This window comes from Castor canadensis, chromosome 11 (assembly GCF_047511655.1).
Source record: "Castor canadensis chromosome 11, mCasCan1.hap1v2, whole genome shotgun sequence".
NCBI classification, from domain to species: domain Eukaryota; kingdom Metazoa; phylum Chordata; class Mammalia; order Rodentia; family Castoridae; genus Castor; species Castor canadensis.
The window spans coordinates 99,963,808-99,989,616 of NC_133396.1; the positions used below are offsets into that span (position 1 = coordinate 99,963,808).

A 25,809-nucleotide genomic window follows, 5' to 3' on the forward strand; every position below is an offset into this window, starting at 1 on the left:
CGGGTTAGAGGAGTTCATGAGGGAGGAAGCAGCCAGTGAGAGAACGGGCGATGGGGCGATGGGGCGAGGGGTGAGGGAGCGAAGGAGCCAGTCTGGCGTTGCCAGCCGTGTGGTATTCCAATCACGAAATCCACGTGGAGTTTCCTTTCACAAAACAGCAAGAGTTTCTGTAGGAGGCAGCCGAGCACGAGGAACCGGGAGGGCCCGAGTCTCCAACTCACCTCTCCGTGCATTGGATTTTGAGGCTCTCTATCTATGGGCTGAGGCCAGGGGGAAGGTGACTGAAGTCTCAGGAAGAGCAGGTGAAGCGGATGAAGGGCACGGTGTTTCTTGAGGCATGAAGAGCAAGGAACCGCTCTGGTTTTCCCTCAGTTCTCAGCACCTTGTGCGTGCGTGGGTGCTTGTGCCTTCTGTGTGAAAGGAGAGGGGACGGCAGGGGAGGGGAAGGGAGGGGAGGGGACTGGGGGGACAGCGGAGGGGAGGGGAAGGGAGAGGCGGGAAGCTGTAGCGAGAGGAGTGAGGAACCAGCGATCGTCCTGCATTGGTGGGTGGGTGCTGTTGGCCGCTGGTGATGGTAGTGGTGGTAGTGGTGGTGGCGATGGGGGTGGTGGTGACGGCGATGGGGGTGGTGGTGGAGGGTGGTGGGTCCGCTGGCAGCCAGAGGAGTAGAGAGGCTGACCTGGCCTGTGTGCGTGGGGCTGCGAGGGCCCTTGGGTGAGCCTAGGGCAAGGAAGAGGGGACACGCTGAAGGGTGAAGATGGGTGGAGGGCGGGCGAGCGGGCCAGCCAGGAGAAAAGGAAGCGCTGACGGACAAGGGCTGGGCGGGAAGTCCCGTCTCATTGGGGCGTAGGTGGACCGGGCGGGCCTGTTGGCCAAAAGGGGAGGTGTGGTGCGAAGACGAAGCCGACGTCGGTGGTGGACGGCGGAGAAGAAGAAGAAAGGCTTCCCTGACCGGGAATCGAACCCGGGCCGCGGCGGTGAGAGCGCCGAATCCTAACCACTAGACCACCAGGGAGCGTCGGCCTGCGTGCCCCGCGCTCCCGCCCTGGAGCCAGCGCCTCCTCTCGAGCTGGCAGCTGGCAGCTGGCAGCTTGGCGCCTGGCGCCTGGCACCTGCACCGCCGGCTGGGCTTCACTTGCTAACCAAATCCCGCCAGCCCACCCGGCGCCCCTGGCAACCCGACCGCCCTCAGCCTTAGCAGCTCCCCTCCTGCTCGGGGCACCCTCAAAACATCGCCGCGCCTCCTTCTGCCACACACCCTCCCGCGCCTGCAAGCACAGCTGCGTGCCAGCCCGGCCGCCCTCTGCGGCCCCGGGTCTCGGCAAAAGGTCAGCCCGCTGCGTTGGCCGGGAATCGAACCCGGGTCAACTGCTTGGAAGGCAGCTATGCTCACCACTATACCACCAACGCCGCACGGCCCGGCCAGCGCCCACAGGCCGGCCGGGACTGCCACGAGCGAGCGCCGCCACCGCCTGACGCGGGCCTGCCCGACGCCCGCAGCTCTTGGCTGCCACGGCGCCAAAAAGCGCCAGCCCAGCCCAGCCCAGCCCAGAGCCCAGCAGCTCCGCTGCGCCGGCCTTCTGCTGCAGCCGTGCTGCTCCCGACTGAGCCCTCGGCTCCACGTTGCGGCGTGGGGCCGGGCGCGGGGCCCAGCGATGCCGCCGCCACGGCCCGACAGCCAGAAGGACGGTCCTCACTCACTCGGTCGCCTCCCACGCTTTCCTGCCCATGCCGGCCTCACGGAGCCCACTCCCACAAGGACTTCGGGTGGCGCGGGCCTGGCCTGGCCTGGCCTGGCCGGGCCCAGCAGGGCGGGCAGGGCCGCTCGTCTGGGGCGACCACGTGGCAGGCCAGGTACCAGGTGGCGGTGGGCGGAGGGAGGAAGAAGGGCACGCCCCTTGAGGGCGAGAGGCTGGGTCGCAGACCTCGCGCCGGTGGCCAAAAAGGGCGGCTGCCTCCCCGTCGGGGAATCGAACCCCGGTCTCCCGCGTGACAGGCGGGGATACTCACCACTATACTAACGAGGACAGCGACGCCCGCCCCGCCCTCTGGGAGCCAGTCCGCTGTCCCGAGCCCTGGTACGCCCGGCCCTGCCCTCCCTCGTCCGCCTGCCCACCGCAAGCATCTGGCACGTGCGGGACACACGCTCACACAACAAAGCACTCTGGACAAAGGCGAGGCGAGCCGACCCGGTCCGGAGCCTGACCTCGAGCTGCACCCGGCTGCCACCCAGCCAACCCGGTGCGCCCTGCCCCGCCGCCTCCGACGCGGGCATCGAGCCACCGCGCCGGGAGGAGGGGAAGACGCGCGGACTAGCAAGCGCCGCTCGGGGAGGAGGGGAGGAGGGCGTGGCGGCCTGCACGCTGCAGCGAGCGGCAGAGACTGACTTGGCTTGCCCTCCGCCGCTTGCGCACCCACGCCGAGGAACGGTACCGGGCGTCCGCGCCGGGTCCCAGCCAGGGGAGCGGCCACGCGCCCAGGCCCGCCGTCAGGATGGCCGAGCGGTCTAAGGCGCTGCGTTCAGGTCGCAGTCTCCCCTGGAGGCGTGGGTTCGAATCCCACTCCTGACAAGCCCACCTTTTAGCCCCAGAGACGCCCACCGATGCCCTCTTCCCGGCTCGCGCCCTCTTTGCCCACTCTCCAATCTCTCGCCCCCGTGGTCGCACGCCTCCGCCCCTCCGCTCCTGGCGCCCACCCGAAAGGCTCGCGCATAAACGCCAGTGTCGCAAGCGCCGGCGCCTTCAACCCTCCGCCACAGGCCATTCGGACACGCAGAGGTGGTTTCTCTGAATCACCTCCTAGGCTCTTTCCCCAGAGGAAAAGAGCCTCTCTTTCTTTGGCCCGCAGGTGGTACGGGAGCCGGCGAGGAGGGGCAGTGGGGATTCGGGTCCACGGGACACGTCGACCATCCCACAAGACCCTCCATCCTCTGCCTACACACACACACACACACACACACACACACACACACGTACACATCGACGCCCCCATTCCCCAGGCGCAGAGCACCCGGCAGGCCAGGCCAAACCCGCAATGATAGCCACCCCCCCCCACCTTCGCCCTCTACCACCCCGGGCCGGCCCATAAACTCCAAGCCCCTGCCGAGACCACCTCGGCGCCACACCTCACCCCCAGGCCCCCAACGCCAAGCGCACCAGCGCCTTGGGTCCCCATCTCTGCGCGTCGAGGCGCTGAGCACAACAGGCGCGCTCAGCAGCGCCTGCCGCAGGTCACCTGTCCTGATTGGGATTCAGGCACGGGCCACGTTTGCGGCAGCGTGACGGGCCTGGGCGGCGGAGAAAGGGCAGACCGGGGCGAGTCCGCTTCTCCCCGCTCCCACCCCCGGCCCCTCCCCAGCGCGCGACACTTCTGCCTTCCCGCACACACCCGCTGGCACCGCCACCGCCGCCACGACCACCACGATCCAGCAGCCTCTCCTTCTGGTTGCTCCTTTGCTCCCTGCGCCATCGGGCCCCTGGTGCACGCTCCAGGCGAACAGTGTGTGGCTCAGCTCGCCTCCGACCGGGGACCAGTGTCCCGCGGGACAACTGGTGAGCGCCGGCTGTGGCTGCGTCGGATGGCGACCGCCGCCGGTGCATGGGTGGTTCAGTGGTAGAATTCTCGCCTGCCACGCGGGAGGCCCGGGTTCGATTCCCGGCCCATGCAGCGCCTGGTCCCCTTTTGGTCCTCCAGACCCAGCGCCTAAGCAGAGCGCAGCCTCCTTCCGCTCCAGCTGCACCCCCCTGGCCTGCACCTGCACCAGCACCTACGCACCTGCCCCGCTCGCTTGCTCGCTTGCGTCTGGGCTCGCCTCACACGCGACTCACCCAACTGGGTCCCACCCGCCGGCCCCTTGCAAGACAGTTCCCTCACCCCTGGCGCCTCTCACACCTGCCTCCTCATCCCTTGCATCTCTCTCGCTCGCTCTCCCTCGCCCTTCTGTCACCAGCAATCTATTCTGCGTCCAGGCGTCCCCAACCGCAATGCATCCTTGCACTCACTCGCCCTGTCCCTTGGCCTTTCTTCACCCTGAAAGTTAAGCCCATGGCTCCCAAACCTCTAGACAGGAAGTCTTCTCTCCTAACAGTCACACGCCGTGTGTCTCCTACACGGTCACGCAGTCATCCAAGCACACCAGGGACCTCAAAGTACCTCCACTAACATCATCGCATATGCACACTCTATGTTCTCTAGGCTGTGCTTACCCACGACAAGTCTTCTCATCCCTCCGAACCACCTTAACCGCCCCTCACGCCCTACAACCCACAACTTTGCTCAAGGATTCTGACCTGCATCTGTCCCTTGGGTCTCTTTTAATCTAGGCCCCCAAACACATACCTGACAAGCCCATGTGTGGCCTCCCAGGGAATTATTCACGATTCTGGTCCACTTGCCCTTCCTACCTCCTTCTCACATCACCTGGATATTCTCTCGCTCTCTCCTCTCTTTCTCTCCCTTTGTCTGTCTGTGTATGTCTTCTCTTTCTCTGTGTCTATCTCTGTCTCATCTGTCTCATCTGTCTCTCTCCTCTTTCTTTCACCCTCTCTCTCCCTTTGTCCGTCTCTCTTTCTGGCTCTCGTTCTAGCTGTCTTTGTCTGTGTGTCCCTGTCTGTCTGTCTGTCTGTCTGGTAATGTCTTCTTTCTCTGGGTCTATCTTTCTCCCTCTACTCTCTCTGTCTCTCATCTCTCTTTCACTCTGTCTCCCTGTCTCTACAACTCTCCCTGTGCACTGTCTGGCACCCTGGAGTACTTCCCGACTCACCCCAGAGCCACTCGTTATTCTGGTCGCCTCCAGACCATCTGGCCCGGGGGGTCACCGGGTACCTCTCTGACCACAAGGGGTTGGATCTTCCTTCCACCGGTCGCCAATCGGATGTTCCTTTCCGCCTCCAGACTCGCCCTCCCGGCAGGCCCGCTGCCCCTACCCAGGCCCTGGGCTCCCCACCCAGCCGCCAGGCATCCCTCGCCATGCCCCTGTCTCCCAGGTCCTCAGTTGACAACGTCTGACCGCTGGAGCTCCCCTGACCTGGCCTCCCAGGGCTCCTGGGATCTCGAGCCAGCCCCTCGTCCACAGTGGAAGCGGAGGACAGCGCCATCCTCGGGCGAGTCGCTCCCACGCTCCCATCCATGGGGTGGTCCTCAGAATCTCTGCCCGACTGCCAGCGGGGCTCTCAGCCCTGCCCGCCCATCATGCTCGCACCTGGGCGCACTCTCCCGCACACACACACACAAACACACACACACACACACACACACACACACACACACACACACACACCTCTTCTAGCCACCATCCAAGCCCGGGCGCCATGTGTCCTTCTGTCCTCTTTCTGCTGTCACGACCTTTGTCCCGGCCTGCGCGGTGTCCCGCCCGGGACGACGGTTCCCGTTCATCCACCCAAGACCCACGGGCAAGAAAACTGCCCTGGCCGCCGGTCGGGGTGTGTATCGCCATAGGGAATCCTCTCCGGGCGCGGCCGCGGCGCCTTGACCTCGCCCTAGTCCCGCCCACAGCACACTATGGGTCCTTGACTGGACGTCAGCGGTCATCTTCGCTGTCAACAAACTTTGGGCAGCCAGCCGACTGAGCTGTGCGGTTGACTTTGGGGAGCAGCCACAGAGCAAGCCGGAAAGAGGGATGAAGAGCCGGGTGGCCCTGTGGTGAGGCGGCAGTGGGGAACTACTCCAACACATCCAATCTAGGCGCTGTGTAGATGGACATTCTCCATTTGTCCCTGGCCATCTGGGGATAGGATTCCGAGCCTAGGTATTGCCAGCCAATGTCCCCCCACCCTCATGGCCCAATCCCGCTCGGGTCAGCTTGGCCCTTGGCTGTGTCACCACCAATTTCTTCATCGCCCGGCTTCTGCTACCGCCAAACGCCCACCCGGTGGTCTAGCTCCCCACACGTCTCCACACACCTCCGCCTCCCTGGCTCAGGCTCCGCTAGCGCCGACGGCCTTCCCCCCCACACACCCCCACCGGCACCCCCTTCAAAGCCGCTGTCACACACAGGTGGAGCCCTTGACCGAGCAGTGTCGTGGGACAGTCCTGGCCCCTTAGAGGCCCCCACTACTGAGTGGATGGGTGGCTGGGTTGGCAGGGTGGTGGAGCGAATGAGTGGGTGGCTAGGTGGGAGGGTGAGAGAAGCAGTGAAGGAGTGGGTGGCTGATTGGGAAAGTGAGCGGGCGGGTTAGAGGAGTTCATGAGGGAGGAAGCAGCCAGTGAGAGAACGGGCGATGGGGCGATGGGGCGAGGGGTGAGGGAGCGAAGGAGCCAGTCTGGCGTTGCCAGCCGTGTGGTATTCCAATCACGAAATCCACGTGGAGTTTCCTTTCACAAAACAGCAAGAGTTTCTGTAGGAGGCAGCCGAGCACGAGGAACCGGGAGGGCCCGAGTCTCCAACTCACCTCTCCGTGCATTGGATTTTGAGGCTCTCTATCTATGGGCTGAGGCCAGGGGGAAGGTGACTGAAGTCTCAGGAAGAGCAGGTGAAGCGGATGAAGGGCACGGTGTTTCTTGAGGCATGAAGAGCAAGGAACCGCTCTGGTTTTCCCTCAGTTCTCAGCACCTTGTGCGTGCGTGGGTGCTTGTGCCTTCTGTGTGAAAGGAGAGGGGACGGCAGGGGAGGGGAAGGGAGGGGAGGGGACTGGGGGGACAGCGGAGGGGAGGGGAAGGGAGAGGCGGGAAGCTGTAGCGAGAGGAGTGAGGAACCAGCGATCGTCCTGCATTGGTGGGTGGGTGCTGTTGGCCGCTGGTGATGGTAGTGGTGGTAGTGGTGGTGGCGATGGGGGTGGTGGTGACGGCGATGGGGGTGGTGGTGGAGGGTGGTGGGTCCGCTGGCAGCCAGAGGAGTAGAGAGGCTGACCTGGCCTGTGTGCGTGGGGCTGCGAGGGCCCTTGGGTGAGCCTAGGGCAAGGAAGAGGGGACACGCTGAAGGGTGAAGATGGGTGGAGGGCGGGCGAGCGGGCCAGCCAGGAGAAAAGGAAGCGCTGACGGACAAGGGCTGGGCGGGAAATCCCGTCTCATTGGGGCGTAGGTGGACCGGGCGGGCCTGTTGGCCAAAAGGGGAGGTGTGGTGCGAAGACGAAGCCGACGTCGGTGGTGGACGGCGGAGAAGAAGAAGAAAGGCTTCCCTGACCGGGAATCGAACCCGGGCCGCGGCGGTGAGAGCGCCGAATCCTAACGACTAGACCACCAGGGAGCGTCGGCCTGCGTGCCCCGCGCTCCCGCCCTGGAGCCAGCGCCTCCTCTCGAGCTGGCAGCTGGCAGCTGGCAGCTTGGCGCCTGGCGCCTGGCACCTGCACCGCCGGCTGGGCTTCACTTGCTAACCAAATCCCGCCAGCCCACCCGGCGCCCCTGGCAACCCGACCGCCCTCAGCCTTAGCAGCTCCCCTCCTGCTCGGGGCACCCTCAAAACATCGCCGCGCCTCCTTCTGCCACACACCCTCCCGCGCCTGCAAGCACAGCTGCGTGCCAGCCCGGCCGCCCTCTGCGGCCCCGGGTCTCGGCAAAAGGTCAGCCCGCTGCGTTGGCCGGGAATCGAACCCGGGTCAACTGCTTGGAAGGCAGCTATGCTCACCACTATACCACCAACGCCGCACGGCCCGGCCAGCGCCCACAGGCCGGCCGGGACTGCCACGAGCGAGCGCCGCCACCGCCTGACGCGGGCCTGCCCGACGCCCGCAGCTCTTGGCTGCCACGGCGCCAAAAAGCGCCAGCCCAGCCCAGCCCAGCCCAGAGCCCAGCAGCTCCGCTGCGCCGGCCTTCTGCTGCAGCCGTGCTGCTCCCGACTGAGCCCTCGGCTCCACGTTGCGGCGTGGGGCCGGGCGCGGGGCCCAGCGACGCCGCCGCCACGGCCCGACAGCCAGAAGGACGGTCCTCACTCACTCGGTCGCCTCCCACGCTTTCCTGCCCCTGCCGGCCTCACGGAGCCCACTCCCACAAGGACTTCGGGTGGCGCGGGCCTGGCCTGGCCTGGCCTGGCCGGGCCCAGCAGGGCGGGCAGGTCCGCTCGTCTGGGGCGACCACGTGGCAGGCCAGGTACCAGGTGGCGGTGGGCGGAGGGAGGAAGAAGGGCACGCCCCTTGAGGGCGAGAGGCTGGGTCGCAGACCTCGCGCCGGTGGCCAAAAAGGGCGGCTGCCTCCCCGTCGGGGAATCGAACCCCAGTCTCCCGCGTGACAGGCGGGGATACTCACCACTATACTAACGAGGACAGCGACGCCCGCCCCGCCCTCTGGGAGCCAGTCCGCTGTCCCGAGCCCTGGTACGCCCGGCCCTGCCCTCCCTCGTCCGCCTGCCCACCGCAAGCATCTGGCACGTGCGGGACACACGCTCACACAACAAAGCACTCTGGACAAAGGCGAGGCGAGCCGACCCGGTCCGGAGCCTGACCTCGAGCTGCACCCGGCTGCCACCCAGCCAACCCGGTGCGCCCTGCCCCGCCGCCTCCGACGCGGGCATCGAGCCACCGCGCCGGGAGGAGGGGAAGACGCGCGGACTAGCAAGCGCCGCTCGGGGAGGAGGGGAGGAGGGCGTGGCGGCCTGCACGCCGCAGCGAGCGGCAGAGACTGACTTGGCTTGCCCTCCGCCGCTTGCGCACCCACGCCGAGGAACGGTACCGGGCGTCCGCGCCGGGTCCCAGCCAGGGGAGCGGCCACGCGCCCAGGCCCGCCGTCAGGATGGCCGAGCGGTCTAAGGCGCTGCGTTCAGGTCGCAGTCTCCCCTGGAGGCGTGGGTTCGAATCCCACTCCTGACAAGCCCACCTTTTAGCCCCAGAGACGCCCACCGATGCCCTCTTCCCGGCTCGCGCCCTCTTTGCCCACTCTCCAATCTCTCGCCCCCGTGGTCGCACGCCTCCGCCCCTCCGCTCCTGGCGCCCACCCGAAAGGCTCGCGCATAAACGCCAGTGTCGCAAGCGCCGGCGCCTTCAACCCTCCGCCACAGGCCATTCGGACACGCAGAGGTGGTTTCTCTGAATCACCTCCTCGGCTCTTTCCCCAGAGGAAAAGAGCCTCTCTTTCTTTGGCCCGCAGGTGGTACGGGAGCCGGCGAGGAGGGGCAGTGGGGATTCGGGTCCACGGGACACGTCGACCATCCCACAAGACCCTCCATCCTCTGCCTACACACATACACACAACACACACACACACACACACACGCACACATCGACGCCCCCATTCCCCAGGCGCAGAGCACCCGGCAGGCCAGGCCAAACCCGCAATGATAGCCACCCCCCCCCACCTTCGCCCTCTACCACCCCGGGCCGGCCCATAAACTCCAAGCCCCTGCCGAGACCACCTCGGCGCCACACCTCACCCCCAGGCCCCCAGCGCCAAGCGCACCAGCGCCTTGGGTCCCCATCTCTGCGCGTCGAGGCGCTGAGCACAACAGGCGCGCTCAGCAGCGCCTGCCGCAGGTCACCTGTCCTGATTGGGATTCAGGCACGGGCCACGTTTGCGGCAGCGTGACGGGCCTGGGCGGCGGAGAAAGGGCAGACCGGGGCGAGTCCGCTTCTCCCCGCTCCCACCCCCGGCCCCTCCCCAGCGCGCGACACTTCTGCCTTCCCGCACACACCCGCTGCCACCGCCACCGCCGCCACGACCACCACGATCCAGCAGCCTCTCCTTCTGGTTGCTCCTTTGCTCCCTGCGCCATCGGGCCCCTGGTGCACGCGCCAGGCGAACAGTGTGTGGCTCAGCTCGCCTCCGACCGGGGACCAGTGTCCCGCGGGACAACTGGTGAGCGCCGGCTGTGACTGCGTCGGATGGCGGCCGCCGCCGGTGCATGGGTGGTTCAGTGGTAGAATTCTCGCCTGCCACGCGGGAGGCCCGGGTTCGATTCCCGGCCCATGCAGCGCCTGGTCCCCTTTTGGTCCTCCAGACCCAGCGCCTAAGCAGAGCGCAGCCTCCTTCCGCTCCAGCTGCACCCCCCTGGCCTGCACCTGCACCAGCACCTACGCACCTGCCCCGCTCGCTTGCTCGCTTGCGTCTGCGCTCGCCTCACACGCGACTCACCCAACTGGGTCCCACCCGCCGGCCCCTTGCAAGACAGTTCCCTCACCCCTGGCGCCTCTCACACCTGCCTCCTCATCCCTTGCATCTCTCTCGCTCGCTCTCCCTCGCCCTTCTGTCACCAGCAATCTATTCTGCGTCCAGGCGTCCCCAACCGCAATGCATCCTTGCACTCACTCGCCCTGTCCCTTGGCCTTTCTTCACCCTGAAAGTTAAGCCCATGGCTCCCAAACCTCTAGACAGGAAGTCTTCTCTCCTAACAGTCACACGCCGTGTGTCTCCTACACGGTCACGCAGTCATCCAAGCACACCAGGGACCTCAAAGTACCTCCACTAACATCATCGCATATGCACACTCTATGTTCTCTAGGCTGTGCTTACCCACGACAAGTCTTCTCATCCCTCCGAACCACCTTAACCGCCCCTCACGCCCTACAACCCACAACTTTGCTCAAGGATTCTGACCTGCATCTGTCCCTTGGGTCTCTTTTAATCTAGGCCCCCAAACACATACCTGACAAGCCCATGTGTGGCCTCCCAGGGAATTATTCACGATTCTGGTCCACTTGCCCTTCCTACCTCCTTCTCACATCACCTGGATATTCTCTCGCTCTCTCCTCTCTTTCTCTCCCTTTGTCTGTCTGTGTATGTCTTCTCTTTCTCTGTGTCTATCTCTGTCTCATCTGTCTCATCTGTCTCTCTCCTCTTTCTTTCACCCTCTCTCTCCCTTTGTCCGTCTCTCTTTCTGGCTCTCGTTCTAGCTGTCTTTGTCTGTGTGTCCCTGTCTGTCTGTCTGTCTGTCTGGTAATGTCTTCTTTCTCTGGGTCTATCTTTCTCCCTCTACTCTCTCTGTCTCTCATCTCTCTTTCACTCTGTCTCCCTGTCTCTACAACTCTCCCTGTGCACTGTCTGGCACCCTGGAGTACTTCCCGACTCACCCCAGAGCCACTCGTTATTCTGGTCGCCTCCAGACCATCTGGCCCGGGGGGTCACCGGGTACCTCTCTGACCACAAGGGGTTGGATCTTCCTTCCACCGGTCGCCAATCGGATGTTCCTTTCCGCCTCCAGACTCGCCCTCCCGGCAGGCCCGCTGCCCCTACCCAGGCCCTGGGCTCCCCACCCAGCCGCCAGGCATCCCTCGCCATGCCCCTGTCTCCCAGGTCCTCAGTTGACAACGTCTGACCGCTGGAGCTCCCCTGACCTGGCCTCCCAGGGCTCCTGGGATCTCGAGCCAGCCCCTCGTCCACAGTGGAAGCGGAGGACAGCGCCATCCTCGGGCGAGTCGCTCCCACGCTCCCATCCATGGGGTGGTCCTCAGAATCTCTGCCCGACTGCCAGCGGGGCTCTCAGCCCTGCCCGCCCATCATGCTCGCACCTGGGCGCACTCTCCCGCACACACACACACAAACACACACACACACACACACACACACACACACACACACACACACACCTCTTCTAGCCACCATCCAAGCCCGGGCGCCATGTGTCCTTCTGTCCTCTTTCTGCTGTCACGACCTTTGTCCCGGCCTGCGCGGTGTCCCGCCCGGGACGACGGTTCCCGTTCATCCACCCAAGACCCACGGGCAAGAAAACTGCCCTGGCCGCCGGTCGGGGTGTGTATCGCCATAGGGAATCCTCTCCGGGCGCGGCCGCGGCGCCTTGACCTCGCCCTAGTCCCGCCCACAGCACACTATGGGTCCTTGACTGGACGTCAGCGGTCATCTTCGCTGTCAACAAACTTTGGGCAGCCAGCCGACTGAGCTGTGCGGTTGACTTTGGGGAGCAGTCACAGAGCAAGCCGGACAGAGGGATGAAGAGCCGGGTGGCCCTGTGGTGAGGCGGCAGTGGGGAACTACTCCAACACATCCAATCTAGGCGCTGTGTAGATGGACATTCTCCATTTGTCCCTGGCCATCTGGGGATAGGATTCCGAGCCTAGGTATTGCCAGCCAATGTCCCCCCACCCTCGTGGCCCACTCCCGCTCGGGTCAGCTTGGCCCTTGGCTGTGTCACCACCAATTTCTTCATCGCCCGGCTTCTGCTACCGCCAAACGCCCACCCGGTGGTCTAGCTCCCCACACGTCTCCACACACCTCCGCCTCCCTGGCTCAGGCTCCGCTAGCGCCGACGGCCTTCCCCCCCACACACCCCCACCGGCACCCCCTTCAAAGCCGCTGTCACACACAGGTGGAGCCCTTGACCGAGCAGTGTCGTGGGACAGTCCTGGCCCCTTAGAGGCCCCCACTACTGAGTGGATGGGTGGCTGGGTTGGCAGGGTGGTTGAGCGAATGAGTGGGTGGCTAGGTGGGAGGGTGAGAGAAGCAGTGAAGCAGTGAAGGAGTGGGTGGCTGATTGGGAAAGTGAGCGGGCGGGTTAGAGGAGTTCATGAGGGAGGAAGCAGCCAGTGAGAGAATGGGCGATGGGGCGATGGGGCGAGGGGTGAGGGAGCGAAGGAGCCAGTCTGGCGTTGCCAGCCGTGTGGTATTCCAATCACGAAATCCACGTGGAGTTTCCTTTCACAAAACAGCAAGAGTTTCTGTAGGAGGCAGCCGAGCACGAGGAACCGGGAGGGCCCGAGTCTCCAACTCACCTCTCCGTGCATTGGATTTTGAGGCTCTCTATCTATGGGCTGAGGCCAGGGGGAAGGTGACTGAAGTCTCAGGAAGAGCAGGTGAAGCGGATGAAGGGCACGGTGTTTCTTGAGGCATGAAGAGCAAGGAACCGCTCTGGTTTTCCCTCAGTTCTCAGCACCTTGTGCGTGCGTGGGTGCTTGTGCCTTCTGTGTGAAAGGAGAGGGGACGGCAGGGGAGGGGAAGGGAGGGGAGGGGACTGGGGGGACAGCGGAGGGGAGGGGAAGGGAGAGGCGGGAAGCTGTAGCGAGAGGAGTGAGGAACCAGCGATCGTCCTGCATTGGTGGGTGGGTGCTGTTGGCCGCTGGTGATGGTAGTGGTGGTAGTGGTGGTGGCGATGGGGGTGGTGGTGACGGCGATGGGGGTGGTGGTGGAGGGTGGTGGGTCCGCTGGCAGCCAGAGGAGTAGAGAGGCTGACCTGGCCTGTGTGCGTGGGGCTGCGAGGGCCCTTGGGTGAGCCTAGGGCAAGGAAGAGGGGACACGCTGAAGGGTGAAGATGGGTGGAGGGCGGGCGAGCGGGCCAGCCAGGAGAAAAGGAAGCGCTGACGGACAAGGGCTGGGCGGGAAGTCCCGTCTCATTGGGGCGTAGGTGGACCGGGCGGGCCTGTTGGCCAAAAGGGGAGGTGTGGTGCGAAGACGAAGCCGACGTCGGTGGTGGACGGCGGAGAAGAAGAAGAAAGGCTTCCCTGACCGGGAATCGAACCCGGGCCGCGGCGGTGAGAGCGCCGAATCCTAACCACTAGACCACCAGGGAGCGTCGGCCTGCGTGCCCCGCGCTCCCGCCCTGGAGCCAGCGCCTCCTCTCGAGCTGGCAGCTGGCAGCTGGCAGCTTGGCGCCTGGCGCCTGGCACCTGCACCGCCGGCTGGGCTTCACTTGCTAACCAAATCCCGCCAGCCCACCCGGCGCCCCTGGCAACCCGACCGCCCTCAGCCTTAGCAGCTCCCCTCCTGCTCGGGGCACCCTCAAAACATCGCCGCGCCTCCTTCTGCCACACACCCTCCCGCGCCTGCAAGCACAGCTGCGTGCCAGCCCGGCCGCCCTCTGCGGCCCCGGGCCTCGGCAAAAGGTCAGCCCGCTGCGTTGGCCGGGAATCGAACCCGGGTCAACTGCTTGGAAGGCAGCTATGCTCACCACTATACCACCAACGACGCACGGCCCGGCCAGCGCCCACAGGCCGGCGGGGACTGCCACGAGCGAGCGCCGCCACCACCTGACGCGGGCCTGACCGACGCCCGCAGCTCTTGGCTGCCACGGCGCCAAAAAGCGCCAGGCCAGCCCAGAGCCCAGCAGCTCCGCTGCGCCGGCCTTCTGCTGCAGCCGTGCTGCTCCCGACTGAGCCCTCGGCTCCACGTTGCGGCGTGGGGCCAGGCGCGGGGCCCAGCGACGCCGCCGCCACGGCCCGACAGCCAGAAGGACGGTCCTCACTCACTCGGTCGCCTCCCACGCTTTCCTGCCCCTGCCGGCCTCACGGAGCCCATTCCCACAAGGACTTCGGGTGGCGCGGGCCTGGCCTGGCCTGGCCTGGCCGGGCCCAGCAGGGCGGGCAGGGCCGCTCGTCTGGGGCGACCACGTGGCAGGCCAGGTACCAGGTGGCGGTGGGCGGAGGGAGGAAGAAGGGCACGCCCCTTGAGGGCGAGAGGCTGGGTCGCAGACCTCGCGCCGGTGGCCAAAAAGGGCGGCTGCCTCCCCGTCGGGGAATCGAACCCCGGTCTCCCGCGTGACAGGCGGGGATACTCACCACTATACTAACGAGGACAGCGACGCCCGCCCCGCCCTCTGGGCGCCAGTCCGCTGTCCCGAGCCCTGGTACGCCCGGCCCTGCCCTCCCTCGTCCGCCTGCCCACCGCAAGCATCTGGCACGTGCGGGACACACGCTCACACAACAAAGCACTCTGGACAAAGGCGAGGCGAGCCGACCCGGTCCGGAGCCTGACCTCGAGCTGCACCCGGCTGCCACCCAGCCAACCCGGTGCGCCCTGCCCCGCCGCCTCCGACGCGGGCATCGAGCCACCGCGCCGGGAGGAGGGGAAGACGCGCGGACTAGCAAGCGCCGCTCGGGGAGGAGGGGAGGAGGGCGTGGCGGCCTGCACGCCGCAGCGAGCGGCAGAGACTGACTTGGCTTGCCCTCCGCCGCTTGCGCACCCACGCCGAGGAACGGTACCGGGCGTCCGCGCCGGGTCCCAGCCAGGGGAGCGGCCACGCGCCCAGGCCCGCCGTCAGGATGGCCGAGCGGTCTAAGGCGCTGCGTTCAGGTCGCAGTCTCCCCTGGAGGCGTGGGTTCGAATCCCACTCCTGACAAGCCCACCTTTTAGCCCCAGAGACGCCCACCGATGCCCTCTTCCCGGCTCGCGCCCTCTTTGCCCACTCTCCAATCTCTCGCCCCCGTGGTCGCACGCCTCCGCCCCTCCGCTCCTGGCGCCCACCCGAAAGGCTCGCGCATAAACGCCAGTGTCGCAAGCGCCGGCGCCTTCAACCCTCCGCCACAGGCCATTCGGACACGCAGAGGTGGTTTCTCTGAATCACCTCCTCGGCTCTTTCCCCAGAGGAAAAGAGCCTCTCTTTCTTTGGCCCGCAGGTGGTACGGGAGCCGGCGAGGAGGGGCAGTGGGGATTCGGGTCCACGGGACACGTCGACCATCCCACAAGACCCTCCATCCTCTGCCTACACACACACACACAACACACACACACACACACACACACGCACACATCGACGCCCCCATTCCCCAGGCGCAGAGCACCCGGCAGGCCAGGCCAAACCCGCAATGATAGCCACCCCCCCCACCTTCGCCCTCTACCACCCCGGGCCGGCCCATAAACTCCAAGCCCCTGCCGAGACCACCTCGGCGCCACACCTCACCCCCAGGCCCCCAGCGCCAAGCGCACCAGCGCCTTGGGTCCCCATCTCTGCGCGTCGAGGCGCTGAGCACAACAGGCGCGCTCAGCAGCGCCTGCCGCAGGTCACCTGTCCTGATTGGGATTCAGGCACGGGCCACGTTTGCGGCAGCGTGACGGGCCTGGGCGGCGGAGAAAGGGCAGACCGGGGCGAGTCCGCTTCTCCCCGCTCCCACCCCCGGCCCCTCCCCAGCGCGCGACACTTCTGCCTTCCCGCACACACCCGCTGCCACCGCCACCGCCGCCACGACCACCACGATCCAGCAGCCTCTCCTTCTGGTTGCTCCTTTGCTCCCTGCGCCATCGGGCCCCTGGTGCACGCGCCAGGCGAACAGTGTGTGGCTCAGCTCGCCTCCGACCGGGGACCAGTGTCCCGCGGGACAACTGGTGAGCGCCGGCTGTGACTGCGTCGGATGGCGGCCGCCGCCGGTGCATGGGTGGTTCAGTGGTAGAATTCTCGCCTGCCACGCGGGAGGCCCGGGTTCGATTCCCGGCCCATGCAGCGCCTGGTCCCCTTTTGGTCCTCCAGACCCAGCGCCTAAGCAGAGCGCAGCCTCCTTCCGCTCCAGCTGCACCCCCCTGGCCTGCACCTGCACCAGCACCTACGCACCTGCCCCGCTCGCTTGCTCGCTTGCGTCTGCGCTCGCCTCACACGCGACTCACCCAACTGGGTCCCACCCGCCGGCCCCTTGCAAGACAGTTCCCTCACCCCTGGCGCCTCTCACACCTGCCTCCTCATCCCTTGCATCTCTCTCGCTCGCTCTCCCTCGCCCTTCTGTCACCAGCAATCTATTCTGCGTCCAGGCGTCCCCAACCGCAATGCATCCTTGCACTCACTCGCCCTGTCCCTTGGCCTTTCTTCACCCTGAAAGTTAAGCCCATGGCTCCCAAACCTCTAGACAGGAAGTCTTCTCTCCTAACAGTCACACGCCGTGTGTCTCCTACACGGTCACGCAGTCATCCAAGCACACCAGGGACCTCAAAGTACCTCCACTAACATCATCGCATATGCACACTCTATGTTCTCTAGGCTGTGCTTACCCACGACAAGTCTTCTCATCCCTCCGAACCACCTTAACCGCCCCTCACGCCCTACAACCCACAACTTTGCTCAAGGATTCTGACCTGCATCTGTCCCTTGGGTCTCTTTTAATCTAGGCCCCCAAACACATACCTGACAAGCCCATGTGTGGCCTCCCAGGGAATTATTCACGATTCTGGTCCACTTGCCCTTCCTACCTCCTTCTCACATCACCTGGATATTCTCTCGCTCTCTCCTCTCTTTCTCTCCCTTTGTCTGTCTGTGTATGTCTTCTCTTTCTCTGTGTCTATCTCTGTCTCATCTGTCTCATCTGTCTCTCTCCTCTTTCTTTCACCCTCTCTCTCCCTTTGTCCGTCTCTCTTTCTGGCTCTCGTTCTAGCTGTCTTTGTCTGTGTGTCCCTGTCTGTCTGTCTGTCTGTCTGGTAATGTCTTCTTTCTCTGGGTCTATCTTTCTCCCTCTACTCTCTCTGTCTCTCATCTCTCTTTCACTCTGTCTCCCTGTCTCTACAACTCTCCCTGTGCACTGTCTGGCACCCTGGAGTACTTCCCGACTCACCCCAGAGCCACTCGTTATTCTGGTCGCCTCCAGACCATCTGGCCCGGGGGGTCACCGGGTACCTCTCTGACCACAAGGGGTTGGATCTTCCTTCCACCGGTCGCCAATCGGATGTTCCTTTCCGCCTCCAGACTCGCCCTCCCGGCAGGCCCGCTGCCCCTACCCAGGCCCTGGGCTCCCCACCCAGCCGCCAGGCATCCCTCGCCATGCCCCTGTCTCCCAGGTCCTCAGTTGACAACGTCTGACCGCTGGAGCTCCCCTGACCTGGCCTCCCAGGGCTCCTGGGATCTCGAGCCAGCCCCTCGTCCACAGTGGAAGCGGAGGACAGCGCCATCCTCGGGCGAGTCGCTCCCACGCTCCCATCCATGGGGTGGTCCTCAGAATCTCTGCCCGACTGCCAGCGGGGCTCTCAGCCCTGCCCGCCCATCATGCTCGCACCTGGGCGCACTCTCCCGCACACACACACACAAACACACACACACACACACACACACACACACACACACACACACACCTCTTCTAGCCACCATCCAAGCCCGGGCGCCATGTGTCCTTCTGTCCTCTTTCTGCTGTCACGACCTTTGTCCCGGCCTGCGCGGTGTCCCGCCCGGGACGACGGTTCCCGTTCATCCACCCAAGACCCACGGGCAAGAAAACTGCCCTGGCCGCCGGTCGGGGTGTGGATCGCCATAGGGAATCCTCTCCGGGCGCGGCCGCGGCGCCTTGACCTCGCCCTAGTCCCGCCCACAGCACACTATGGGTCCTTGACTGGACGTCAGCGGTCATCTTCGCTGTCAACAAACTTTGGGCAGCCAGCCGACTGAGCTGTGCGGTTGACTTTGGGGAGCAGTCACAGAGCAAGCCGGACAGAGGGATGAAGAGCCGGGTGGCCCTGTGGTGAGGCGGCAGTGGGGAACTACTCCAACACATCCAATCTAGGCGCTGTGTAGATGGACATTCTCCATTTGTCCCTGGCCATCTGGGGATAGGATTCCGAGCCTAGGTATTGCCAGCCAATGTCCCCCCACCCTCGTGGCCCACTCCCGCTCGGGTCAGCTTGGCCCTTGGCTGTGTCACCACCAATTTCTTCATTGCCCGGCTTCTGCTACCGCCAAACGCCCACCCGGTGGTCTAGCTCCCCACACGTCTCCACACACCTCCGCCTCCCTGGCTCAGGCTCCACTAGCGCCGACGGCCTTCCCCCCCACACACCCCCACCGGCACCCCCTTCAAAGCCGCTGTCACACACAGGTGGAGCCCTTGACCGAGCAGTGTCGTGGGACAGTCCTGGCCCCTTAGAGGCCCCCACTACTGAGTGGATGGGTGGCTGGGTTGGCAGGGTGGTTGAGCGAATGAGTGGGTGGCTAGGTGGGAGGGTGAGAGAAGCAGTGAAGCAGTGAAGGAGTGGGTGGCTGATTGGGAAAGTGAGCGGGCGGGTTAGAGGAGTTCATGAGGGAGGAAGCAGCCAGTGAGAGAACGGGCGATGGGGCGATGGGGCGAGGGGTGAGGGAGCGAAGGAGCCAGTCTGGCGTTGCCAGCCGTGTGGTATTCCAATCACGAAATCCACGTGGAGTTTCCTTTCACAAAACAGCAAGAGTTTCTGTAGGAGGCAGCCGAGCACGAGGAACCGGGAGGGCCCGAGTCTCCAACTCACCTCTCCGTGCATTGGATTTTGAGGCTCTCTATCTATGGGCTGAGGCCAGGGGGAAGGTGACTGAAGTCTCAGGAAGAGCAGGTGAAGCGGATGAAGGGCACGGTGTTTCTTGAGGCATGAAGAGCAAGGAACCGCTCTGGTTTTCCCTCAGTTCTCAGCACCTTGTGCGTGCGTGGGTGCTTGTGCCTTCTGTGTGAAAGGAGAGGGGACGGCAGGGGAGGGGAAGGGAGGGGAGGGGACTGGGGGGACAGCGGAGGGGAGGGGAAGGGAGAGGCGGGAAGCTGTAGCGAGAGGAGTGAGGAACCAGCGATCGTCCTGCATTGGTGGGTGGGTGCTGTTGGCCGCTGGTGATGGTAGTGGTGGTAGTGGTGGTGGCGATGGGGGTGGTGGTGACGGCGATGGGGGTGGTGGTGGAGGGTGGTGGGTCCGCTGGCAGCCAGAGGAGTAGAGAGGCTGACCTGGCCTGTGTGCGTGGGGCTGCGAGGGCCCTTGGGTGAGCCTAGGGCAAGGAAGAGGGGACACGCTGAAGGGTGAAGATGGGTGGAGGGCGGGCGAGCGGGCCAGCCAGGAGAAAAGGAAGCGCTGACGGACAAGGGCTGGGCGGGAAGTCCCGTCTCATTGGGGCGTAGGTGGACCGGGCGGGCCTGTTGGCCAAAAGGGGAGGTGTGGTGCGAAGACGAAGCCGACGTCGGTGGTGGACGGCGGAGAAGAAGAAGAAAGGCTTCCCTGACCGGGAATCGAACCCGGGCCGCGGCGGTGAGAGCGCCGAATCCTAACCACTAGACCACCAGGGAGCGTCGGCCTGCGTGCCCCGCGCTCCCGCCCTGGAGCCAGCGCCTCCTCTCGAGCTGGCAGCTGGCAGCTGGCAGCTTGGCGCCTGGCGCCTGGCACCTGCACCGCCGGCTGGGCTTCACTTGCTAACCAAATCCCGCCAGCCCACCCGGCGCCCCTGGCAACCCGACCGCCCTCAGCCTTAGCAGCTCCCCTCCTGCTCGGGGCACCCTCAAAACATCGCCGCGCCTCCTTCTGCCACACACCCTCCCGCGCCTGCAAGCACAGCTGCGTGCCAGCCCGGCCGCCCTCTGCGGCCCCGGGTCTCGGCAAAAGGTCAGCCCGCTGCGTTGGCCGGGAATCGAACCCGGGTCAACTGCTTGGAAGGCAGCTATGCTCACCACTATACCACCAACGCCGCACGGCCCGGCCAGCGCCCACAGGCCGGCCGGGACTGCCACGAGCGAGCGCCGCCACCGCCTGACGCGGGCCTGCCCGACGCCCGCAGCTCTTGGCTGCCACGGCGCCAAAAAGCGCCAGCCCAGCCCAGCCCAGCCCAGAGCCCAGCAGCTCCGCTGCGCCGGCCTTCTGCTGCAGCCGTGCTGCTCCCGACTGAGCCCTCGGCTCCACGTTGCGGCGTGGGGCCGGGCGCGGGGCCCAGCGATGCCGCCGCCACGGCCCGACAGCCAGAAGGACGGTCCTCACTCACTCGGTCGCCTCCCACGCTTTCCTGCCCCTGCCGGCCTCACGGAGCCCACTCCCACAAGGACTTCGGGTGGCGCGGGCCTGGCCTGGCCTGGCCTGGCCGGGCCCAGCAGGGCGGGCAGGGCCGCTCGTCTGGGGCGACCACGTGGCAGGCCAGGTACCAGGTGGCGGTGGGCGGAGGGAGGAAGAAGGGCACGCCCCTTGAGGGCGAGAGGCTGGGTCGCAGACCTCGCGCCGGTGGCCAAAAAGGGCGGCTGCCTCCCCGTCGGGGAATCGAACCCCGGTCTCCCGCGTGACAGGCGGGGATACTCACCACTATACTAACGAGGACAGCGACGCCCGCCCCGCCCTCTGGGAGCCAGTCCGCTGTCCCGAGCCCTGGTACGCCCGGCCCTGCCCTCCCTCGTCCGCCTGCCCACCGCAAGCATCTGGCACGTGCGGGACACACGCTCACACAACAAAGCACTCTGGACAAAGGCGAGGCGAGCCGACCCGGTCCGGAGCCTGACCTCGAGCTGCACCCGGCTGCCACCCAGCCAACCCGGTGCGCCCTGCCCCGCCGCCTCCGACGCGGGCATCGAGCCACCGCGCCGGGAGGAGGGGAAGACGCGCGGACTAGCAAGCGCCGCTCGGGGAGGAGGGGAGGAGGGCGTGGCGGCCTGCACGCTGCAGCGAGCGGCAGAGACTGACTTGGCTTGCCCTCCGCCGCTTGCGCACCCACGCCGAGGAACGGTACCGGGCGTCCGCGCCGGGTCCCAGCCAGGGGAGCGGCCACGCGCCCAGGCCCGCCGTCAGGATGGCCGAGCGGTCTAAGGCGCTGCGTTCAGGTCGCAGTCTCCCCTGGAGGCGTGGGTTCGAATCCCACTCCTGACAAGCCCACCTTTTAGCCCCAGAGACGCCCACCGATGCCCTCTTCCCGGCTCGCGCCCTCTTTGCCCACTCTCCAATCTCTCGCCCCCGTGGTCGCACGCCTCCGCCCCTCCGCTCCTGGCGCCCACCCGAAAGGCTCGCGCATAAACGCCAGTGTCGCAAGCGCCGGCGCCTTCAACCCTCCGCCACAGGCCATTCGGACACGCAGAGGTGGTTTCTCTGAATCACCTCCTAGGCTCTTTCCCCAGAGGAAAAGAGCCTCTCTTTCTTTGGCCCGCAGGTGGTACGGGAGCCGGCGAGGAGGGGCAGTGGGGATTCGGGTCCACGGGACACGTCGACCATCCCACAAGACCCTCCATCCTCTGCCTACACACACACACACACACACACACACACACACACACGTACACATCGACGCCCCCATTCCCCAGGCGCAGAGCACCCGGCAGGCCAGGCCAAACCCGCAATGATAGCCACCCCCCCCCACCTTCGCCCTCTACCACCCCGGGCCGGCCCATAAACTCCAAGCCCCTGCCGAGACCACCTCGGCGCCACACCTCACCCCCAGGCCCCCAACGCCAAGCGCACCAGCGCCTTGGGTCCCCATCTCTGCGCGTCGAGGCGCTGAGCACAACAGGCGCGCTCAGCAGCGCCTGCCGCAGGTCACCTGTCCTGATTGGGATTCAGGCACGGGCCACGTTTGCGGCAGCGTGACGGGCCTGGGCGGCGGAGAAAGGGCAGACCGGGGCGAGTCCGCTTCTCCCCGCTCCCACCCCCGGCCCCTCCCCAGCGCGCGACACTTCTGCCTTCCCGCACACACCCGCTGGCACCGCCACCGCCGCCACGACCACCACGATCCAGCAGCCTCTCCTTCTGGTTGCTCCTTTGCTCCCTGCGCCATCGGGCCCCTGGTGCACGCTCCAGGCGAACAGTGTGTGGCTCAGCTCGCCTCCGACCGGGGACCAGTGTCCCGCGGGACAACTGGTGAGCGCCGGCTGTGGCTGCGTCGGATGGCGACCGCCGCCGGTGCATGGGTGGTTCAGTGGTAGAATTCTCGCCTGCCACGCGGGAGGCCCGGGTTCGATTCCCGGCCCATGCAGCGCCTGGTCCCCTTTTGGTCCTCCAGACCCAGCGCCTAAGCAGAGCGCAGCCTCCTTCCGCTCCAGCTGCACCCCCCTGGCCTGCACCTGCACCAGCACCTACGCACCTGCCCCGCTCGCTTGCTCGCTTGCGTCTGGGCTCGCCTCACACGCGACTCACCCAACTGGGTCCCACCCGCCGGCCCCTTGCAAGACAGTTCCCTCACCCCTGGCGCCTCTCACACCTGCCTCCTCATCCCTTGCATCTCTCTCGCTCGCTCTCCCTCGCCCTTCTGTCACCAGCAATCTATTCTGCGTCCAGGCGTCCCCAACCGCAATGCATCCTTGCACTCACTCGCCCTGTCCCTTGGCCTTTCTTCACCCTGAAAGTTAAGCCCATGGCTCCCAAACCTCTAGACAGGAAGTCTTCTCTCCTAACAGTCACACGCCGTGTGTCTCCTACACGGTCACGCAGTCATCCAAGCACACCAGGGACCTCAAAGTACCTCCACTAACATCATCGCATATGCACACTCTATGTTCTCTAGGCTGTGCTTACCCACGACAAGTCTTCTCATCCCTCCGAACCACCTTAACCGCCCCTCACGCCCTACAACCCACAACTTTGCTCAAGGATTCTGACCTGCATCTGTCCCTTGGGTCTCTTTTAATCTAGGCCCCCAAACACATACCTGACAAGCCCATGTGTGGCCTCCCAGGGAATTATTCACGATTCTGGTCCACTTGCCCTTCCTACCTCCTTCTCACATCACCTGGATATTCTCTCGCTCTCTCCTCTCTTTCTCTCCCTTTGTCTGTCTGTGTATGTCTTCTCTTTCTCTGTGTCTATCTCTGTCTCATCTGTCTCATCTGTCTCTCTCCTCTTTCTTTCACCCTCTCTCTCCCTTTGTCCGTCTCTCTTTCTGGCTCTCGTTCTAGCTGTCTTTGTCTGTGTGTCCCTGTCTGTCTGTCTGTCTGTCTGGTAATGTCTTCTTTCTCTGGGTCTATCTTTCTCCCTCTACTCTCTCTGTCTCTCATCTCTCTTTCACTCTGTCTCCCTGTCTCTACAACTCTCCCTGTGCACTGTCTGGCACCCTGGAGTACTTCCCGACTCACCCCAGAGCCACTCGTTATTCTGGTCGCCTCCAGACCATCTGGCCCGGGGGGTCACCGGGTACCTCTCTGACCACAAGGGGTTGGATCTTCCTTCCACCGGTCGCCAATCGGATGTTCCTTTCCGCCTCCAGACTCGCCCTCCCGGCAGGCCCGCTGCCCCTACCCAGGCCCTGGGCTCCCCACCCAGCCGCCAGGCATCCCTCGCCATGCCCCTGTCTCCCAGGTCCTCAGTTGACAACGTCTGACCGCTGGAGCTCCCCTGACCTGGCCTCCCAGGGCTCCTGGGATCTCGAGCCAGCCCCTCGTCCACAGTGGAAGCGGAGGACAGCGCCATCCTCGGGCGAGTCGCTCCCACGCTCCCATCCATGGGGTGGTCCTCAGAATCTCTGCCCGACTGCCAGCGGGGCTCTCAGCCCTGCCCGCCCATCATGCTCGCACCTGGGCGCACTCTCCCGCACACACACACACAAACACACACACACACACACACACACACACACACACACACACACACACCTCTTCTAGCCACCATCCAAGCCCGGGCGCCATGTGTCCTTCTGTCCTCTTTCTGCTGTCACGACCTTTGTCCCGGCCTGCGCGGTGTCCCGCCCGGGACGACGGTTCCCGTTCATCCACCCAAGACCCACGGGCAAGAAAACTGCCCTGGCCGCCGGTCGGGGTGTGTATCGCCATAGGGAATCCTCTCCGGGCGCGGCCGCGGCGCCTTGACCTCGCCCTAGTCCCGCCCACAGCACACTATGGGTCCTTGACTGGACGTCAGCGGTCATCTTCGCTGTCAACAAACTTTGGGCAGCCAGCCGACTGAGCTGTGCGGTTGACTTTGGGGAGCAGCCACAGAGCAAGCCGGAAAGAGGGATGAAGAGCCGGGTGGCCCTGTGGTGAGGCGGCAGTGGGGAACTACTCCAACACATCCAATCTAGGCGCTGTGTAGATGGACATTCTCCATTTGTCCCTGGCCATCTGGGGATAGGATTCCGAGCCTAGGTATTGCCAGCCAATGTCCCCCCACCCTCATGGCCCAATCCCGCTCGGGTCAGCTTGGCCCTTGGCTGTGTCACCACCAATTTCTTCATCGCCCGGCTTCTGCTACCGCCAAACGCCCACCCGGTGGTCTAGCTCCCCACACGTCTCCACACACCTCCGCCTCCCTGGCTCAGGCTCCGCTAGCGCCGACGGCCTTCCCCCCCACACACCCCCACCGGCACCCCCTTCAAAGCCGCTGTCACACACAGGTGGAGCCCTTGACCGAGCAGTGTCGTGGGACAGTCCTGGCCCCTTAGAGGCCCCCACTACTGAGTGGATGGGTGGCTGGGTTGGCAGGGTGGTGGAGCGAATGAGTGGGTGGCTAGGTGGGAGGGTGAGAGAAGCAGTGAAGGAGTGGGTGGCTGATTGGGAAAGTGAGCGGGCGGGTTAGAGGAGTTCATGAGGGAGGAAGCAGCCAGTGAGAGAACGGGCGATGGGGCGATGGGGCGAGGGGTGAGGGAGCGAAGGAGCCAGTCTGGCGTTGCCAGCCGTGTGGTATTCCAATCACGAAATCCACGTGGAGTTTCCTTTCACAAAACAGCAAGAGTTTCTGTAGGAGGCAGCCGAGCACGAGGAACCGGGAGGGCCCGAGTCTCCAACTCACCTCTCCGTGCATTGGATTTTGAGGCTCTCTATCTATGGGCTGAGGCCAGGGGGAAGGTGACTGAAGTCTCAGGAAGAGCAGGTGAAGCGGATGAAGGGCACGGTGTTTCTTGAGGCATGAAGAGCAAGGAACCGCTCTGGTTTTCCCTCAGTTCTCAGCACCTTGTGCGTGCGTGGGTGCTTGTGCCTTCTGTGTGAAAGGAGAGGGGACGGCAGGGGAGGGGAAGGGAGGGGAGGGGACTGGGGGGACAGCGGAGGGGAGGGGAAGGGAGAGGCGGGAAGCTGTAGCGAGAGGAGTGAGGAACCAGCGATCGTCCTGCATTGGTGGGTGGGTGCTGTTGGCCGCTGGTGATGGTAGTGGTGGTAGTGGTGGTGGCGATGGGGGTGGTGGTGACGGCGATGGGGGTGGTGGTGGAGGGTGGTGGGTCCGCTGGCAGCCAGAGGAGTAGAGAGGCTGACCTGGCCTGTGTGCGTGGGGCTGCGAGGGCCCTTGGGTGAGCCTAGGGCAAGGAAGAGGGGACACGCTGAAGGGTGAAGATGGGTGGAGGGCGGGCGAGCGGGCCAGCCAGGAGAAAAGGAAGCGCTGACGGACAAGGGCTGGGCGGGAAATCCCGTCTCATTGGGGCGTAGGTGGACCGGGCGGGCCTGTTGGCCAAAAGGGGAGGTGTGGTGCGAAGACGAAGCCGACGTCGGTGGTGGACGGCGGAGAAGAAGAAGAAAGGCTTCCCTGACCGGGAATCGAACCCGGGCCGCGGCGGTGAGAGCGCCGAATCCTAACGACTAGACCACCAGGGAGCGTCGGCCTGCGTGCCCCGCGCTCCCGCCC

At 65.1% G+C, this 25,809-nt stretch overlaps 1 protein-coding gene and 21 non-coding genes across 22 annotated transcripts in view; 9 read left to right on the forward strand and 13 right to left on the reverse strand.

Annotated features, from left to right (window-relative positions):
* The window catches only part of Apoa2 (apolipoprotein A2), a 450,260-nt gene that overhangs the window by 191,621 nt on the left and 232,830 nt on the right, over positions 1 to 25,809 (forward strand). The window lies entirely within an intron of this gene.
* Trnae-cuc (transfer RNA glutamic acid (anticodon CUC)) lies at positions 944 to 1,015 on the reverse strand. The gene has a single exon. It is a non-coding gene; the product is annotated as a tRNA-Glu (tRNA).
* On the reverse strand, positions 1,339 to 1,410 carry Trnag-ucc (transfer RNA glycine (anticodon UCC)). Its single transcript has one exon. It is a non-coding gene; the product is annotated as a tRNA-Gly (tRNA).
* On the reverse strand, positions 1,956 to 2,027 carry Trnad-guc (transfer RNA aspartic acid (anticodon GUC)). Its single transcript has one exon. It is a non-coding gene; the product is annotated as a tRNA-Asp (tRNA).
* On the forward strand, positions 2,488 to 2,570 carry Trnal-cag (transfer RNA leucine (anticodon CAG)). Its single transcript has one exon. It is a non-coding gene; the product is annotated as a tRNA-Leu (tRNA).
* Trnag-gcc (transfer RNA glycine (anticodon GCC)) lies at positions 3,596 to 3,666 on the forward strand. Its single transcript has one exon. It is a non-coding gene; the product is annotated as a tRNA-Gly (tRNA).
* On the reverse strand, positions 7,133 to 7,204 carry Trnae-cuc (transfer RNA glutamic acid (anticodon CUC)). Its single transcript has one exon. It is a non-coding gene; the product is annotated as a tRNA-Glu (tRNA).
* On the reverse strand, positions 7,528 to 7,599 carry Trnag-ucc (transfer RNA glycine (anticodon UCC)). Its single transcript has one exon. It is a non-coding gene; the product is annotated as a tRNA-Gly (tRNA).
* Positions 8,145 to 8,216, reverse strand: Trnad-guc (transfer RNA aspartic acid (anticodon GUC)). Its single transcript has one exon. It is a non-coding gene; the product is annotated as a tRNA-Asp (tRNA).
* Trnal-cag (transfer RNA leucine (anticodon CAG)) lies at positions 8,677 to 8,759 on the forward strand. The gene has a single exon. It is a non-coding gene; the product is annotated as a tRNA-Leu (tRNA).
* Positions 9,786 to 9,856, forward strand: Trnag-gcc (transfer RNA glycine (anticodon GCC)). The gene has a single exon. It is a non-coding gene; the product is annotated as a tRNA-Gly (tRNA).
* Positions 13,331 to 13,402, reverse strand: Trnae-cuc (transfer RNA glutamic acid (anticodon CUC)). Its single transcript has one exon. It is a non-coding gene; the product is annotated as a tRNA-Glu (tRNA).
* On the reverse strand, positions 13,726 to 13,800 carry Trnag-ucc (transfer RNA glycine (anticodon UCC)). The gene has a single exon. It is a non-coding gene; the product is annotated as a tRNA-Gly (tRNA).
* Positions 14,333 to 14,404, reverse strand: Trnad-guc (transfer RNA aspartic acid (anticodon GUC)). The gene has a single exon. It is a non-coding gene; the product is annotated as a tRNA-Asp (tRNA).
* On the forward strand, positions 14,865 to 14,947 carry Trnal-cag (transfer RNA leucine (anticodon CAG)). Its single transcript has one exon. It is a non-coding gene; the product is annotated as a tRNA-Leu (tRNA).
* Trnag-gcc (transfer RNA glycine (anticodon GCC)) lies at positions 15,975 to 16,045 on the forward strand. Its single transcript has one exon. It is a non-coding gene; the product is annotated as a tRNA-Gly (tRNA).
* On the reverse strand, positions 19,518 to 19,589 carry Trnae-cuc (transfer RNA glutamic acid (anticodon CUC)). The gene has a single exon. It is a non-coding gene; the product is annotated as a tRNA-Glu (tRNA).
* On the reverse strand, positions 19,913 to 19,984 carry Trnag-ucc (transfer RNA glycine (anticodon UCC)). Its single transcript has one exon. It is a non-coding gene; the product is annotated as a tRNA-Gly (tRNA).
* On the reverse strand, positions 20,530 to 20,601 carry Trnad-guc (transfer RNA aspartic acid (anticodon GUC)). Its single transcript has one exon. It is a non-coding gene; the product is annotated as a tRNA-Asp (tRNA).
* On the forward strand, positions 21,062 to 21,144 carry Trnal-cag (transfer RNA leucine (anticodon CAG)). Its single transcript has one exon. It is a non-coding gene; the product is annotated as a tRNA-Leu (tRNA).
* On the forward strand, positions 22,170 to 22,240 carry Trnag-gcc (transfer RNA glycine (anticodon GCC)). The gene has a single exon. It is a non-coding gene; the product is annotated as a tRNA-Gly (tRNA).
* On the reverse strand, positions 25,707 to 25,778 carry Trnae-cuc (transfer RNA glutamic acid (anticodon CUC)). The gene has a single exon. It is a non-coding gene; the product is annotated as a tRNA-Glu (tRNA).